Below are 20,103 nucleotides of genomic sequence, written 5' to 3' on the forward strand. Positions count from 1 at the left end.
TTGTAGAAATTGCATTCAACTTGGAAGTGAACTACACTTGGCTGACTGGTACTTAATGGAAGAGTACACTGTGTTAAAGTTTTTCAGTTCATGGGTAGTACCCTACAAACTTCCAATACATGTAACAAAGAGGGTATTTGCATTGGAATATGTACAAAAAATGGAGAGCACAGATGTACTCTTTCATGTTCAGCAAAAGAAAATGATATTTCCCTCCTTGCCATTCTCCTTTGGAGGGTTCACATTTGAGAGAAGAGGATTCAAAGTGGCAGAAGCCTTTTTTTCAATTTTTCAATTTGATGTTGACAGTCACTAGCAATATGATCCACTGAACATAATTGGAGCAAGACTTAAGGGCATTGGGACTTTTGCAAGCAAATATCAACATGAAAGTATGCCTTTGATTGAAAAATTTAAAAACATGGACTCTTAGGAGGAGGTAAAAAAATAGATGGAGAAATATGCTATAAAAATAATATGTCAATATAGGAATTGTCATCACAAATAATGGCATTGCACAAATAGAAAGGAAAAGTGCAGGGCATGACATCATCCAATTTCTACAAGAAAGCTGATAAACCAGCTACAAAACCTATTCCAAAAGAGCTAATGAATGAATGTATAGATTCTGGATGGAGTCGAAGCAAAATTTCTCAATTTTTGGAAATGAGGAAGAATCTCGGTGAGCCAAAGACCTCCGTAGATCATAATGAGGTTGAAGAGGATACAATGTTTGACGAATTGTGGAATAAGGAGCATCCACCTCAAGCACATCACAATGATACTAATGATGATTATGATGACCAGGATTCTTTGAATCCCTCATCCAATACACAAATTTAGAGAGGAGTTGATGCATCCACCAAACTTCTATATAGCAAAGGGGCAAAAATTGTAGAAAAAATGAGCTACCAAGGTTCTAGTGGTCTAGGTCCTAGTGGAGAAGGGGTTTGGTTACCACCTCAACCACTAGATGTAGCACCGAAACATGGTCAAAAACTAGGCCTTGGACATGGAGATCAATCATCAACTCAGTCAATTCCATCCACATTGGATTCATCTTAGTTAATTAAATTTGTTCCTGCTTCATTTACAGTTCCACTTCCAAGCACTTAGATTCAATCTGAATCAATTGTCACTCCCATAGCTATAGATATCATGGGTACAACTACAAGCAGTGGTCCAAAAAGGACATTGTATATAGAAGCAAAAAAATTTGGTCCCAGAGATCAAGAAAGTGTAAAGAAGCAGAAGGTTATGACAAGTATTAGTAGTACTACTAGTACAACAATGCCAATGGTGACTTCGAGTCCAACAATTGCCCATCCTTCAAGACAAAACCCTCAGAACAGTCCACAAACCCCACTAATGGGTCTAGGTGTTGGTTATCCTCATGGTATTGGTGGAAGCTCATACATTAGAGCAAGTGCTATTGCTATTTCACCATTCAAAAATTCAATTGTCTCACAAAATCTTGATTTTCATTACAATAAATTTGTAACTAACTATGAAAAATCAAAAAACAAGAATCGAAAAAATAGTAAGACAATGAAGATGGAAGCAATTGTTGCAGATCGTGATGTAGAACCTGCAACCAACAGGTCATTTCCCACATATGACCTAGATAAAGATATGATGAAATTCATGGTTGTTATGCCCCTAGTTAGAGATAACAATCCACTAGAGAGTTAGTTAGATCCATCTAAATTTCAAGTTAGCACCCTCCAAATGGATTTATCCAAAATTAAAAATGTGGACAAGATAAATGTGTCCAAAATGACCAACCAAGTGGTCTATAGTTTAGTGATGAAGTTGGAGAGAGAGAGAGAAAGGAAAGCTTTAGGGCACAATAGATAAGTTAAAGGAAGACCTTCCAAATGTAAAGGTAAGTGAGAAAGCAGCAGTAAACAAGTGTAAAGAATTAGAGAAAAGGATAAAAAGTTCATCCTCTGGCTCTAAAGAAGCAATTGAACAGCAAGAACAAATGGACACAGAACTAAAAAATCTGAGGAAAAATTTGGAAAAAATAGAAAAAAAAACTTCAGGATGAAAAAAACTCTTCAACAAAGTTATATAGAAACTTGGAGAATGTTGCAAATGTAAACAATCAGTTAAATAAAGAATTGGAAAATGAGAGGGTAAAAACAAAAGAGTGGGAAGAGAAAGCAAAAGGGTGGGAAAATAAAGCAGAGCAAATAAGAAAATGTAGTGAACACCAATACTCAGAAATGAAAGAAGACCTAAAGAAGGCAAATGATACTATTAAAAATTATGAAAACGGCTTGAATGACCATGTAAATAATATAGTAAAGCAAATAAAAAATTAATTTTGGGGGAAAATAAAGACTTCTATTGATAGGTTGTGTGATTGGTTCGAACTCTACGAAGCTCTTACAGATGTTTTTGGGAAGCTGAAAGAGCAACTTGAGGAGAACAAAAGTTTTGGTCAAAGACAGAAAACTGCAAAGTGGATTATGGAAGAAATCAATAGCACTGTTGATAGGCATTTGGAAAGCAAGGGAATTCAAGACCACATTGGTTCAATAATAAAGGCGACCTCTATATTTCATAAATGTCAAAAACTGACAGAAGTAGAAGAAGTTCTTGTTTTATTTGGGCCAAAGCTCACCAAGATGAACAATAAAACAACAAAATTGATCTGTTGGTTTACCGAGTCGTGGACCTGATTTCTCAACAAGGGTTTCATTGGAAGAGAAGTTTACAAAAAAAAGTTGGAGGACCAAATAACCTCTGATTTAGGCAACCTTCCTCAGGACAGAACTCATGAAGACATTGCAAAGTGCATCAAAACATTCACAAATTTGCATGCACTACTGGAAGGACCATTGCTTGAAACTCGCTCTTCCAAGTATGGAATGCTGACAAGAATGCAAGTCATTTACCATAACATCAAAAATTTTTCCCTTCCAATCAAAGAAGAATGGAGCATACTACAGAAACTTATAGTTTGTATGTGAAAGTACTTTCAGTTTCAATCATCTCTATATCTTTACTATATATGAATATCTTTCATATTATCCTACATACTACAGTCTAGACTCTAGAATTGAGTTTAAAGTAACAAGTTTGAACTTTGTTTTTTGAATAGGATCAATGTTGCAGTCTTGCAGATGCTATTTCCTATTCTAAAATTGCTAATTTACTAAACTAGCCTATTAAATGTAGAAATGTACAACTAAAGTTGTAGAGATGTTGTAGACTTGTAGATGTCTTACTGATTTAGATTTTGAGACTTCACATTAGGCAAATTGACCTGAAGCTGTTGTTGCTCCCTTGTTTCTATAAAAGGGAATTCAAGGTCATTGGCTTACAAGAATTGTACCATATTAACTAAATATTGCAAATGAAAACTATTAATAATTATTAATTGTGGAATTGAATCTATGATTCTATCTAATTTTCATGTTTTCCAATTTAATGTATGTTGAATAAATGAATAAAATAGAAAAAAAATTTCATTCAGGAATTTCAAATTCAAATATGAATGATCATTGATGACATGATATAAACTACAGTCTACAGTAATAATACTCTTTGTTCTCAAATTTTAATGATGAAACATAATACATTCTAATTTCTTGCTTTTCTAAAATGAACATTGAATGATAGGATATCATATAGTAGTTAATAAGTTCAAAAAATACCTATTGGTTGCCACTGCTAATTTAGCAAAAATTTCCTAAATTTTCCAATTCTTCTCTATGTCATCATCATCATCCAATTCTGGTAGTCCAGTTGCTTCATTGTTCTCTTCATTTTCATTTGTGTCTTCTTCAACTTCAAGTTCACTCTGACCTCCACTTCTATGACTCCCAATCCCATGGCCAGTGCCACTACCAACTGTACTTATCCCACTTGGACTTGCTGTAGGAGATTGGTTAATGGTGTTTCCCAGTCCCACCCCTCTTCTTTTGCATCTTTTCTTCCAGATTTCCATTGCTTTTTGAAAAGGAAAAGTATTGACATTATACCTAGATGTGTATACCCTCAAGCATAATTTCAAATTCTTGTCTAGTTTGTTTCTTAGCTTTGATTTTAGGAAGCCCAAAGCACTGAAAACTCTCTCATCCTCCACTAAACCCAATATCATGGTTTGACATAGATCAGCAAGCTTGAAGTACTTTGAAATTTCTTCATGCAATAATGTGCTCTATTTTAGTTCTGTCCAAAGCTTTGTTGTCAAGCCCTCTTCATGTGGGTTACGCATTAATTGATATTGATGCTTCATGGTCCTTGCAAAGGTGCTTGATTGCTATCTAAGAAGACCCTCATCTAATATTCCATTGATAGTCACTCCATTGAATTCTATAGATTTGTAAAATTCCTTTATGAAAATCAACAACCTTCTACGATAATCTTCCTTATTGTTGAAGGACCAATATTGAGGAAACACAATTGCCATGGCCTCAAGCAATTGATCATATGGGAATCATGATATTATTTCAGAGGAAACTCTATAGGCTATGTCCCTTGTAGTAGATGCTATAGACTTGAAAACCTTGGTAAACTCTTCCCTTGTAACTCTTGTAGCTCGCTTCTTTGGGGCACTGTAGTACATTGGTATCTGAAATCCCCTTACACAAACACATAAATCTCCATTTTCAATGATCTCTAAATAATTATCAGGATCATCCAAATTTGTTAGTTTCCACCGGTGATTAAATCTATCATCAGATAAATTTAGGTCAGTATGATAGAGACTATCGAGGGCTCAGCATGACATTTTATGCAACTGAGCATATTTTGCATTATACATGGCTCTTTGTTGGGCTTTTTTCATAATTAACCTCATTTCTTCTAGCATGGGAAGAAGAGATGCCAAAGTCAAAAGTGTGTCTATATTGCTTAAACTCTAAAGCAGGTCGCCACATCTTTGATTTCCTGCATTGTCCCAATTTTCGTACATCAGTCCAATCAAAGATTGATATTCAAAAAATACTCAATGTGTCAGTCCATCCAAAGAGATCTATCAGGTATCAACATCTTTTAGAAGCTTGTTTCCATTGGTAATTCCATTAGCAAAGTGCTAAAATTCCCTAAAATGCTTGGGACTTTGACAAAAATATGCATACAACTTTCTTACTAAATCTTCAACCTCGTTTACTGAAGGAAACTTCTTCACAACTCTAAAAGCAAGATTCATCCTATGGGCCATACAGTGAATGGCAACAACATATGGTGAACAAGAAGCTTGCATCTTTGTGCAAAGACCATTCCTTTGACCTTGCATTACTGAAGCCCCATCTGCTCCAACATAGACCAACTTTTTTGCTATTGTCAATTCATCCATAGCTCCATATTCAATTAAATTTCTCTTTACTAACTGAAATAAAGTTTTTGTTGTCGCATTTTCTCTCAACTTAGCAATAGATAGTAGATGTGGTTGGCAGACATTATTCTATAGAGTATAAACATGCATGCATACCCACAACGTATTATCTATTGCCGTAACTTCGTCTAAGGATAATGCAATAAAGGTTGACCCTTTTATTTTTCTTTGTACATCCTCTATTTCAACTTGTGCAATACAACTTGCCCATTCTCATCCCTTTTATTTTTCTTTGTGCATCCTCTATTTCAAGCTGTGCAATACAACTTGCCCATTCTCATCCACTATTTATCGACCAATGACTGATAGGATAGTTAGGAACTTTTAGAAAGTGTAAAAAACCACTCATTTCTAGATAGTCTGTCATTGGACGCCCTCTGCTCAAAATATAGAAAATATTACTTAATTGAACATCTTTTCCACATTCTTCTACTTCACTTGCTTTTGCAAAAATAACATTAATAGAACCTTGAACTTCACCAAGCTCCATCTGAAATTTCTGAAACATATAATATTCTTCAGCATTCCTTTTATGTTGGCATTGCTCCTTTGTTTTATATCTTGCCACTTTTATTTCCTTACCATCTACAGTTGAGGTTTTGTAAATCTTACCAACATGTTTCTCTATGGTGTCTAGTTTAAGCTGCAACCACTTTTCCTTTTTATACTTCCAACTACAAATTGCACATCTGCATTCTACTGGTGGCTCACCTATAATTAGATTGTCCAGAGCTCAATGAATGGATACTTTGCTGCCTAATCAAATTTAAATCTCCTGGCCATCTCCCAGTGATGATCAGTTGTTTCTTTCAATTTTCCTCTCCCTTTAGTGTTATTGTTAATTGTACCATCATCATCACCAAAGTCAATTGATTCATCTTGGTACTAGTTATTTACTGGATATTCTTCTTCAAGGTCATCTTCATTAGAGATATCAGGTTCTACAACTCCGTCACCAAATTTATTAGGCTCCCTAATTTGTTGAATGGACTCTTGCGTAGGTTGAGATTGTACAGGCTCCTCTGATGATGTACCTTCCTTACTTTGACCAACACTATTGCATCTACCCCTGCCAAAGTATGAAGATATATTTCTACATTTTTTTGGTCTCTCTTGGACATCTCCACCTTCATTAGTCCTACTCCTGTTCCTATTTAAATTTGATTGTGACATCTCCATCAAATTAAGGCTGCAATAAAATACTATGGACTCGTAGTCGTAGTCATTCTGGTTCTCTACTGATTGCAATACTATGAAGAAGGATCCTTCTTTTGGCATGTTTCAATAATGAAACTCATATGTATTAAATAGACAACTACAAATAAACCATTTTCATTTTGGCGAATGGGCCGACCATTACATATGATAAGAACTAATATTTGGCGAAGCTCGCATAATTTCAAGTAATTGAGTGGGTGAATAGGGTGGGAATTTGGGATCCCATTGTGTGTGATGCGTGGCGAATTGGGTCCTAGGACAAATAAAAAATTTCACATCAGAAAATGAGAATTTGGAGAATGATGATCGTCGAAAGAAACACTCAATTAATTACATGGCGAATAAGAGTAAACATTAAAGAGAAATATGGGTGAAGAACCTGACTACCAAACTAAAATTATGTAATAATAGTGGCAAACATTCTGACCCCTATATGAGTATTTTATAAAATCTGGGCAAACTAGTCAACTAGTATACGATGTTTTTTTTAGCCAATTTCTATAGCTCGATTGGGACATATTTGCCAACTAGCGACTAATCACCACTAAAAAAATCCCTAGCCTTAGTTCATTGGTGCATCATAGCATAACTTTGAAACTGTTGATTTTGGCATCAAATCCTCACCACCATTAGCTTTAGATGGGTGGGTGAACCCTAATGACACCCTTGTTTTGGCCACAGAGAGCTTCCATCATCCATGGCCACCCCATACCGAAGAGTCTTTAAGGTGCTTAAGTGCATATTGAGGTTCATCTTCTGAGGGTCATCACTTGGAGATCATGAGGGCTATCAATGAGATGTCAAATTCTATATGAAAATCATGTCAAGGCCTAAAATAACCTATCTCATTTTTGAGATATCACATTCCATTTGGATTCAGCACATCGATCTTTCTCAATGCCAAAACTTGCAGTATGCCTCAGTTCATAGGTGCATCACAATGTAACTTTGAAACCACTAATCTTGGCATCAAACTATTAGTTCCATTATCTCTAGATGGGCATGTGAACCCTAGTGGCATCCTTGTTCTGGCTGCAGAGAGCATCCATCGTTCACGGCCATCCTATACCGAAGAGTCTCCAAGGTGCTCTAAGTGTGTATCAAGGTCGATCTTTCAAGGGTCATAACTTAGACCTCATGAGGGCTATCAATGAAACATTGAATGCAACATGATAGTCATGCTAAGACCTAAAATAACCTATCTCATTTTTGAGAGATCACATTCTGTTTGGATTCGGCATAGCGATCTTGCTTGATGCCAAAACTCGTAGTGTGCCTCAGTTCATAGGTACATCACAATGTAACTATGAAACTGCTGATCTTTGCATCAAATTGTTAAGACCATTAGCTCTGGATAGGTGGGTGAACCCTAGTGACACCATTTTTCTAGCTATAGAGAGCCTCTGTTGTTTGCAATCACCCCATACTAAAGAGTCTCCAAGGTGCTCTAAGTGTGTATTGAGGTCAATCTTTTGAGTGTCATAACTCAGAGCTGATGAGGGCTATTAATGAAATTTCAAATTCTACATGACGGTCATGCCAAAGCCTAAAATAACATATCTCATTTTTGAGATATCACATTTCATTTGGATTTGACACAATGATCTCGCTCGATGCCAAAACTTGTAGTGTGCTTCAGTTCATAGGTGCATCACAACGTAACTTTTAAACCACTGATCTTGAGATTGAATCATCAATACCATTAGCTCTAAATAGGTAGGTGAACCATACTAACACCCTTATTTTGGCTACAGAGAGCCTCCATCATCCATGACCACCTTAGTGCAAGAGCACTTAGGTAGTCTAGTTTGTACCTAGTGCTTCTTTCTTGTCATTTTGGCTTGTTGTTATGCTAGCCACATCAATGGTGGTTTAATAAGAACTATTAGGTCCTTAGGTAAGCTTAACTTAGTTGCTAAGAGGGTGTTTGCTCCTAGGTTGTTGTTATGCCTATAAGTTGCTCAATATGGGTTAGGTTGACCAAAGTGGTAGAAAAGTTGACCAAGGGTCAAAAATCATCTTAGAATGTCTAAATCAACCTAATAGGACCCCTTACCAAGTTTGGTGAACTCGTCTAATTAAGAATTTTAAGTTATGGCAATAATTGCCCAAAATTACAAAAGTTGCAAAATTGCAATTTTGCAACTTTGAAAAAGTAAAAGCCATCTCTTAATATGTTTTCTATGCAGGAAATGTAATTTACTTTAGGTGTATATTCGAATACTATTGTGGCTAACAATGATTTTCCATTTGATTTTATATTATTCACAAGCAAAATGAGGGTACAAAAATTTGCCATTTATTGTCAGAAATAATTAATAAGAATTAAAATAGGAAAGAAAATATTATAAATCTCACTATGGAGGAGAAAAAACACCTAATAAGTAATGACAGAAAACTTAAAATTGTATTCCCTATAAATGAATGGTAAATCAATGAACTTATAATGAATGATATAATTCCTACTCCCAAGCCTGTCAATGTCCTGCCTAGATACAAAATTGAGGAATCCCGCACCCAGATACCAATAATATAATTAACATAGAAGCATATTAATTTCCTATACAAGCTACATAATTTCTCAAACTAAAATTTAAGTTTAATACATGGATTCATAATTCTAGGACATTTTTTTGCGGATCATGCCTATATGACATGTAATTTTATTGATATAAAAGTATAACTTGCCTTTTCCGAACAAATGACTATCCACCCTAAAATGTTTGGTATTGAGGCTACAACCCATGCCTGTGTATATAAAGAGAAAACTTAGAAAAAAAATATCAGAATCCATGCAAGGGGCATCTTACTTTAGTTAATATTGAAAGGAATAAGTTCATTGATGTATTAAGCTATATTTTCCTTCAAAAATCATGAATTCCTAAAAACATACCCCTTTTCTTCCAATATGATCAGCAAGTAGCTCACTGATCATAGCCGCAATCATTGCCCCAACATTGGAAAGTGATCCAAATAATTTAATAAAGAAAACTGTAAAATTTAGCAATTGATTCATCAAATAATGGAATGCTTGACATTCCCAAGTCTAGCTGAGAGAGGAGCATATAATTTCGCAATAGTATGCAACATGCCTCAGAAATGGTTAGGTTGAGATCATTCATGATACTACTCTTAGTAGGTGATGAATAGCCATTCCACAACAAAATGACTAATATTAATTTTCTTTATTTAATCTCTTCCAAATAATACCAATTCATTAGTATTGTTACTCCATTTCTATTTTGTGCAATATGTGACACATCTAGAATCTTTAAATAAGTTATCCAAGTCCTACTTGAGAGGAGAAAATACACAAGAAGATTAGATCTATATTTTATATAGAGATTTTTTTTTTGGCATGGTGATTTTCCTTCATACGCTATGAACAAGGTAAAAAATTATAAACTAATTATTCATTCTTTTTCGAAGCAAGTCCTAATTCAATGGATTTAATTTCTAGGCATTGAGGACTACGATAAATAACAATGAGACATTTGTGAGATTTCAGCCAATTTTTGCACATAAGTTTTTCAACAGTTGGTGGAAATAATCTCAACCGATGCTATCATACACAACTAGGGAAGTACCATTTTCATACACTTTATATGGTATAATTCATCATGGAAATTATCTTATGTACATTTCTTTCAAATTATTGATATTGTAGAAACATTTCTCTTAGACTTCATATGAACATGCAACAAAAAATAGTCTAATGATTTCTCATTATGCATCCATGCATTTCAAACAAGTTGAATTTTCTTATGTATTTTGTGTAATGTTTGATTTGCACACTCACATGCACATATATACATACACAAAAAATTAAACCTTGCCACACAAAATTTTTCAAGTTTAGCTATAGCTAGTTCTAACTTCAAATAGTAGGGAAGAAAAAGGTTTCAATAATCATGATAGTGAAGGTAAGGAAAAAAATTTATGTCATAAATTTTGCCAATGTAGTTAACATTGTAGATATCAAAAAATTTAAATAGTCAAAAAATCATGGATAAATATACAAATACATAGAACTAGTTCCAAAACTGCAAAAGCTGATAGACACGCACAATAGTTTTTGTTGCATTTGCATTATGTTCCATAAAGTACCTTATAAGCTTGAATCTTTTGAGGCACAAGTGAGTCTTTGGTGCTTCCAAGGCCAAGCTACCCATTTTTATTGTGACTCCAACTTTGGAAACCCATATGGAACAAAAAAAAAAAATTAGCAAAATTTTTAAACAATCAATATAATCAAATAAATATTGATTTAGAAACCCTATATATTTAGCAATATATAAAGATGAGAACCCCACAATAACACAAAAACATATAAACCATTGTGTTGTAGAACAAACAAAAAAGTTATTTTGTGATAAATATGTTTGGTCGTCCATTCCAGAGGCATTAATTCTTAGACTTGGGACACCTATATTTTGTTGCAGTATCGATGTCCTAGACCTTGGTCTATAGAATAATCTACCAATGAATCCCACAAAACTGACATCAATTAACCCATGAATTGCAATTTTCTTATTTCTTAACTCATGGTGTAAGCTATTTGATACACACAGAGATCAAACAGTCCATTTCAAGATCTTTCACATAGAGTTCAAACTATCCATTTCATGACCTATATATTTAAATGACTTGATAGCAAGGTTCCATGGGGATAGGGTACTTGGGTACTTTAGGTATGAGTAAGAATATTTCTCAAAATGAGGAATGAGGGTACTTGGGTACGTAAAACTTTTTTTTTTAAATATAATTTGATATTTATAGAAAATCTGAAATTATGAATCATGAAATTGGTTTTTCAAACCAAGAACAATGTTAAAGTTTGTAAATGTAAAGTATTGTTTTTAATTTTAGTTTTGCAATATGTTTTTAATAATAATATCATGGTAAATGTTTAGAGGCATAATAGAGAAGGTAGAATTTAAAGATGAACAAAAATATCATAAATCATATAACAATGACACATTGCAAATGATAAACTTCTGACTTGAATAGTGATAGAGAGTTTTGTTAATCAATACTCTATCGAAGTTTCAAATTGATTGCATACTCTGTCAAATTTTTAAACTGATTCCATAATTCTTAGCATTGTTTTAATTTGGGGCATAACACTATGCCTAGGTAAACTATGTGTTCCTGTGATGCTTGTTAGTAACCAACACAAATATTCTCAAATAAGGTTTTAATTTCCATTCATTGTCAATTGGAAGTTGGCTAGCACATTTGTGAGCCTAAAAAATGTCACCAAAGTCTTAAAATTCTAGTTACTAACTTCCATTTGTTCAATGTCTTTTAGATATCTTATTAGATGCAGCATATCAATTGCCTCAATAGGATCATCCCCAATTTTACATAGGATAATCTCACACATGAAATTAAACCTTTTATTTGAACTTCTTGTGATCAATTTTTTTAAAAAAAATTCTCTAATTGTCTCGACTTCACTTTTGAGGTACTACTAGCCCACAATTCACATCAAAGAAACACTAGAAGCAGTAAAAGCTCAAAAATAATTTGAATGGTTTCTAATCCCATAATTGTTCCTTTAAACCTATTTTTTAGATCAAATAATTTTTTCTAGCCTCCCAAAGTTCTCTTCTTTTTGTAGCCTTACCAACTAAGCTTGTTGGTGAAGTCAATCCTTGGATACTAGTATTTAGTTACTATATCAACATTGATGCCTTCAAAGTAGAAAGTATCCCAATTTTATTTCTACTATAGGAGAAAATCATGATTTTGATCTTGCTAATATTGACTTTCTACCTACGTCTCTATAAAAATACTCAAGGGCATATATTGCTATTTCAACCCATGAACTGATTTAGAAAATTAAATAATATCAAACATCTAAAAAAGGCTTTTTCACAAACTCAACCAAACAAACACCATGTCCAACTCATATCTTCAAACATTCTTCAAGTTTGTTAACATATTGAAAGAGTGAACCATTTTTACACCCCAATATCACTCGTAAAGCTTTCTAAATTGCATGTAGAAGTTCTCATTTTAACTTTAAAATCTTCATAGAATCTATCAACAGCCACTCAAAGATGCATAGGAATACCAAGTTCTTCCATTCTAGCCACCATAGTTTGTCCCTAGGAACCACATTGAGGGGTATAAAATTATATGCTATGACTATCCAAAATAGCATCAATGTGGAGAAAGGATACTGCCAAGGTAATAGAGGGTAGTCTCATGGAAAGGAAAGTTACATGTTGTATAGAACATTCATAGTGAAAAAAGGGATATTATAATAGTCTATGTTGTGTACAACATACATGTGCAGAAAAGGGTATTATAACACCTTGAAACACATTTGAAAGTCATTAAGGCAAGTATGAAGAAGGGGATAGTTAGAGATGTAATGTGATCAGATTTAAGATCTTCTCCCTCACACCTTTATCAAAAACAATATTATAAATATTTTGATTTATCTTTTAATTTTAAATGTTGAAAATTAATTTCTATTTTTGTTTCTAAAAAAAACTAGGTTACACAAGCACATTATTTAAACAAGAAAAAATTATCGATGCTCTTAATGTGTGTATTTGTTGTGATAGATTTAGAAGAAATGAGGTTAGGAATCATATTGTTTAGGAGGAATACATTTGATTTTTAATGATTTCATAACGACAAAGTGATTTTAGGTATTTCATATGCATCACTTATAATGTAAACAATTTGGTCCTTGGTGGGCTTATTAGAACCATTCAATTTACTAATAGATGAACCATCCATTGACATTTCAGAGAATATTTTTAGTTGTTTCCAAATCTCCTACCTGTAAGAGGTCAAAAAAGGTGCCAAAACCAATGTATTTAATTACTATTGCAAGAAAAGGGATTAAAATTGACTGTCATATTAAGATTTCAATTTTTTTCCTATACTTGTCACCTTTTCCTCTATTTCCAAGCAATTTTTTGCATGAAGATGGATTGAATGAGCCATAGAATAGATTTGAGGATGTGTACTTTGTTGCAAAATAAATTTAAACATCAGCCATAGAATATAATGGATTATTAAATGGATTTTTTTTTAAAATTTCTTAAAAACCCTCAGTAACATAAGTAGTTGGGTTGGTTTGCAAATATCTTGTACTTGAACCATCCAAAATTTAAGATATTTTGGTATTTTGTAGGATGTTGATAGGTATCTCAAGTGTGTTGGTGTCATACCAAAATTTAGTGTCTCTTGTGTGTAAATTGATGCCCTAAAGGGTCTAAATAGTGAATTTCATAAGACTTGGTAGAACAAACTGATATTTGGATTCTTTTGACTGTTTGAGCGAACTACATTAGGCATGTAATGATTAAATACAATTAATGGAATGTATTATATCCTTGAAATGCACATTGAAGGAAAAGGAATGAAAATTTGGTGATTTGATTGAAGGTGTTGTAACTATTTAATGTTGATAGTAAACCTCATGGTTGAATTAGTGAACTAGAGTCTATTTCTGGTCTATTATTATTTTTATTCCAATTTTTGGTTTTTTTTTTCTTTTTTGTTGGTTACTTGGCCCCCTTTAGACATAGAATGAGAATATAATTGGTTTATGGATTTTTTCTGTGCTTATAGATAATAAATCTCTATCTAATTCTGCAATGTCCTTGATCTTGTAAGAAAAGTTAACATAACATATGTAGGATATGAGAAACTTACTTGGATCTTGAGCAGTTACCTTTGAATTATTGTCAAACTCACAACTAGTAGGAGTCACACCATTCTTCTTGTAGTAGTTATCAAAAGAATAGGAGGCCTAAGCTGTAACAACATCTAGATTATGGAAAGCACCTCCTTGATGTATTATTGAACAATCTATACCTCTCCACAAACATAATCTAGGGTAACTGACATGCTTGTATACCACTCAAGGCTTGTATGCCACACTAGGCTTTGCTATGCACCAAGTTAAGACAATTGCAGGTGTTGTTAAAGTGGTGGGTGTCATTGGAGTGGTGGGAGTTGTGACTAGTGTTACCACATGAGTTGTAAGAGTGCTTACAATTCTTGTTGGCATAGTAATAGGAGAAGTGTCATGGGTGTAAATATGGGAGTTTTGAGCATAGTGATGAGAGTAGTGACAGGTGTAGTTTGAGTAGTCTCCCCAATAAGAGAAGAATTTAGTTGTACATCATTCCTTGTAGTGTTTATTTTGCATCCAAAGGTTCTCTCAATCTGGAGGAAACTATTCTAGTCTACCTAACTTTTACTATGCAGAAAAGTTCAAAGACCTCATTTTTAAAAGCACCGCAAGCATGTTTGCGATATTTAAACCTTGAATAGGAACTTGAACTATTATATCTTATCTAGAAGAGGTGAAATAAAAAACAATATGACTATATGAATATCTGTATATTGGAGAAAATTTATCAAATTGGTAGCAACAGTAACTATCAAGTTACTAAGGTCTTCACCATGGAAAGATTTTTTGTTGATGATTTTGTTTGCTACTAGAAAGGATCAAGTTTTAGAGATAAAATCCAAAAGTGAATGAATTAGAACCGTGTTCAAATCCTTGGTCAAAGTAGATGCATGCCCCAAAAATACATCTTAAAGAAAAGAAGATGAGAGGGTTGTAATCTTGATGTGCTCATCCAGACTTAAATTAGAAAGAGTAGAATAAATGGCTTTCATGGTGGACATTGGTGATACTATTGCCTCTTTTGTCATTGATTCATGACCAAATTCAATAGAAATTATAAGAATAACTTAATATATCCTATATTTCTTTGTGGCTCAAATCCATAGTCACCTAAAATACTTGTCTTGGATAAACTATCCAAAATAATGGGATTGGCTTCCATAAGACTAACTTGATATATGTCATATTCCTTGAGGATTTGTGCCAACTTATTAGGAGATAACAAGTGGTTGTCTCTTGGATCATATTACACTCCAATAGGGGTTCCTTCTAAATCATACACAAAACACAAGTGTAGTTTAGCTAGTGAGAAATAGAGAGAAATATGACCAATAAAAGCTTGATAATGGTGCATTTATATACTTGCCTGTGTCAAGTGTAGACAAGAATAATCTTTGAGACCGAGACATTTCAGATTAAATTCACAATGACTAAATCTTATGAAGAAAGATGAAATATATTAATAAATAGGAGATATTCTCCAAAAAATGTCAAATTATGATAACACTATCAAGGTTCAATAGTGTAGTTATTGATTAAATCTCATTAACCTATGTTACATGAGTAGAGGCTCACAAGAACCTATCTCTCATGAGAATAAATGGATGGAAACACCATTGTTAAATGTGTTTGAATTGGAATGGTACCATAATGGGTATTACTTCTTCTTTATGATTATCACCTAGATGGAATGAGTGTTGTGTACCAAGCAGTCTCATGAAAGATGGTTTCTTGTGAACTATTTCTCATGAAACATGGGTCAACATATTTGAATCAAAAAAAAATTGGTTGAATACTGACAACAATATCACAAAAAACTTATTCATTTTTTTGCATTAAAAGGAGGCATTATATATTTCCCAAGGCTCAACTTTGAACTACATTAGATCTCACTGGAAATGTTTGGAGACACAAAACTTAGATCGGTACTTGTATTTTATAATACTTGTAAATTCTTGTGTACATTCCTATTTTGTGCCTATTCAAATATTTATTAAATTCCTATATACATTCCTATTATGTGCCTATTCAACTATTTATTAAATTCCTATTTGGGTTGAGGGATGGGTATTGGAGAAGCTTGAAAGAAAGATTTTTTTTTAAAATGACTTTTAATACCAGTTTTCATAGTTTTATTATTGATCCCAATCTAGTAGAATGGACACATTTATTTGGAAATCCTTGAAGGCTATTGAGATTTTAGGAAGGGTGAGTTGGATTCCTCTTGGAATTGGTTTATAGACTAGAAATGAATAAATGTGGATTATATGAATGAGCCCTTTGAAAACAATTGTTAAACCCTTATTTTCATGGTTATGAGTAAAGATTGGCCCATAACTCTTAAAGAAATTGTTGAAAAAATCTAAATCTCTAGAGTCTAATATTATTTTCAAGGACTTTTGTATTACAAACTATTTCAGATTAAATGATGAAGTCATTAAATAAAACCTTATGCACTAGTAGGCTCATCTTGGCATTCACTATTATTGACAGTGAACCCTAATGTTTGTTAGTTACAAATGTCTATAATGTATTCCAATAGAAAATATGAGTGAATAAGGTTTTAATATAGTTAAGGACTATATTTTTATCCTTGGATAAGCATCTCAAACTACAAATAACTTCTAATTGTATAGTCTCCGCAAAACTATCTAGATTTGGGAATAATCACAGTTAGAAATTTTTCTTATTTCCAATATCTTTTGAAGTTAATGTTGGATCTCCTAATTAATTAGAGGTTTTAGATGTTCTTATAAGCCTTCTAAAACATTTCATGAATTCTCCACACTGTTCCAAGCCACTGTTACTATCAAAACCACCTAAATTGTGACTGCAACAAATTCTCTTTGCCAATTGAGATTTTGTTCTTTGCTCTATGATTCCTTTCTTTGAGATTTATATTGAAAATTCATTTTATCTAACACTCTTCCAACTAGTGGACAATATTTCCATACCATTTTTTTTTGTGTCCAATCATTGTCCAACTATTGAAATAGTGATGAATAATAGCTAAAAACTATAATTTTTTACCAAATGACTCCAGAATATCAACTGAAGCCCACAAATGCAAACATGAGAATGAAAAAATGGGAATACCTAAAAAATATACTTATGAATGGTTTTCATTTGCACAAAAATCTAAAATCTAATGAATAGGCCAGATGAAGAAATGATTGAGTCTTTATTTTTCTGCAATATCAAAAATACTGGGAAAAATGAGGCAAATAAGTCCTTGGTTGTTCATCCACCTACAAAGGATCAATCCCTTCTTGATCCTAAGAAATCATAGAACATTGTGATACTTTTATGGGCCTTGAATGTTACAAGTGAGGAATTCTGTGATAACTACTCCAAGGTGAGCTTCTTCATTGATTTGGCTATATTCTATCAAACCAATACCTAGTTAGTTGCACAACTTGCCTATCTTGACTCATATTTCTATTGTTGACTAGTGTAATAAAAGTTTTTTGGGTTATAATTCCCAGTATCCCTATTTAGAGAAATATCCATTAGAGATTGAGACTAGAAAATGTACGTTAAATCTATCTTTATGCAATTTACTTAGTGAACCTATTGATTTTAATGATAAGTAGGTTCTTATGTTTCTCTCAACAATAGGTGAGACCCCAGGCATGCTATCAGTTGGAGGGGATAACTAGATCATAGCTTGGTTTGGGAGGTCTTGAACTTTGATGTAGAGATTGGTGTCAAATTGTAGTTTTTCAAGTGAGTTACCAAGAAAAAGAATTTGGTGCATGACTATTGCACTTTTATGTCCCTTATTGTTAGAAGTAGTGAAATCCATGTCATTCATCAGTTACAACAGAACTTTCAGTCTAACACTAGTATGTAACATTTTCCAGTCAATAAGTAAATAAACTATCAGTCCTATAACAATTATCCTTCCACCTCTTGACTTTGCCCACATAGGAGATAACTCTAGAAACTTTTGCTCTATATTTGACTGGTGAATGTGCTCTATAAATAGAGACTTAACCACAATGAATCGATTGTGTAAAGAGTTTATAAAACAATAAAACTTGTCTTGTTTTCTTAGTTTTATTCATTTTTTTTTGTTTTACATCTCAAATTTCCATCATAAAAGAAAGAGAATCCTCTATTGTTGATTGTGAATCTCAAGAATTTGTAATGAAAGGCAAACAATATCATCAAAGGACACAAGATAATAGATCTAATGGAAAGAATTGGAAGTATGGAGACAAAAATAATTCATACAGGAATCCAAATAGAAGTAAGTGGAAATGTCATTACTGTGGTAAGCAAGGACACAAAGCTAGTGAATGTTACAAAAGGATTAATGATTCAAAAAAGAACAAGTCTACAAGATCATTTGATTCTAAGAGGAATTCCTTATGTGTAGCACTCAAAGAAAATTCTTTGTTTAAGGATGAATGGATAATTGATTCTAGTTGCACACAACACATGTCACAAAATAAGGAGTAGTTTGAGTTATTAAATGAAAGAAAGGGAGAAAATACATATCTAGGAGATAATAGTTCTCTAGAAGTTCAAGGAAGTGGAAATGTTCAAGTAAATAATGGAATGTTTAAAAATGTGAAGCTTGTCCTTCAACTATCAACAAAGCTTCTCTCTGTCTTTCAAATTGCAAATCAAGGATAATTGTTATAGCACTGATAGTTTATTTACTTATTGATTGGGAAAACATTACAGACTAGTATTAGACTAAAAGTTCAATTGTAACTGATGAATGACATGGATTTGAATACTTCTAACACTTATTATTGCTAGATAGAAGCAATATTGGTGGGTGAATGTGGTAGACAATACCACAGATGGGGAAAAGTGACTATAGGATTAATTTCCAATGTTTGGACTAAACTTGTTGGAATTCTAGGAAAGGTTAAGATGGTGGAGAAGGAATGCATCTTATTTTATCAAATAGAGGAACCCATGTACAAACTTGATGTTTATGATTAATTTCCTTCCGAGCATGTTTATAAGGATAATTTTCATGATGAAGTACAAGAACTTTATAACGAGATTTGTAGTGAAGGGAAATGTCTTCCTATTACAATGACTTATATGATGTGTATTTCCTACTTTGGGAGACTCAGTCATGTAGAATCTACAATTAGTATTCTCAAAGAAATAAGGGAGAATAGCCTACACCCAAGTGCAAAAATATATACTACTCTGATGAATACTTTTTTTAAATCAAGTCAATATGGGGAGGCCTTGAAGTTGTTTCAATAGATGAGGGAGAAACATTTTCCTCTAAATGTGTTTACATACATTGAGGTTAACAATGGCCTTGGAAAGGGTAGCAGGGTTCAAGAGGCTCTCGAAATGTTTCAAGATATGCAAAAGGATCATTGTACTCTTGATCTAATTTTGTATGATAAGCTAATTGAAATTTTGGGAAATGCAAGGGAACTTGATAGTGTTTTAAAGATCTTTGGTAAGATGGAAAGTCTTGGATGCACTTCCACTATGTTTAGGTAAAATAGTGTTATGAGAATCCTTTTGAGGATAAAAATACATCTGGTACCCTCAAGTGGTTTGTGAGAATGAAGGAAAAAGGCATTCATCCAAGTCTATTCACATATTTTGAAATGTATCAAATAAATGTGATTCACAGGAATAGAAACCAGCATCCTTAATGTCATACCGAAAAAAATAGATTTAAATAGGCTATGAACATCCATCAAAGCATATAGAAAGTAGGATTTTGTTAGATAGTATAGGTATAATGATGCTGGTTGAAACACAATGTGAAATGTAGAATCATGGGAAACATAGTGGAGTTGTTTGACAAAACAACTCAAAGAGACATCATCTTAACGAATGAAAAATAATAATTATAGAATATATCCAATAGATTTTACAATGA

General features: G+C 33.1%; 1 pseudogene; it reads right to left on the reverse strand.

Annotated features, from left to right (window-relative positions):
• Positions 1 to 15,640, reverse strand: part of LOC149543217 (glucan endo-1,3-beta-glucosidase 2-like) — a 34,325-nt pseudogene extending 18,685 nt beyond the window's left edge.
• Between the last annotated feature and the right edge of the window lie 4,463 nt (positions 15,641 to 20,103).

Source organism: Cupressus sempervirens, chromosome 8 (assembly GCF_028749045.1).
Source record: "Cupressus sempervirens isolate cs-2001-9-10 chromosome 8, ASM2874904v1, whole genome shotgun sequence".
Lineage (NCBI taxonomy): Eukaryota > Viridiplantae > Streptophyta > Pinopsida > Cupressales > Cupressaceae > Cupressus > Cupressus sempervirens.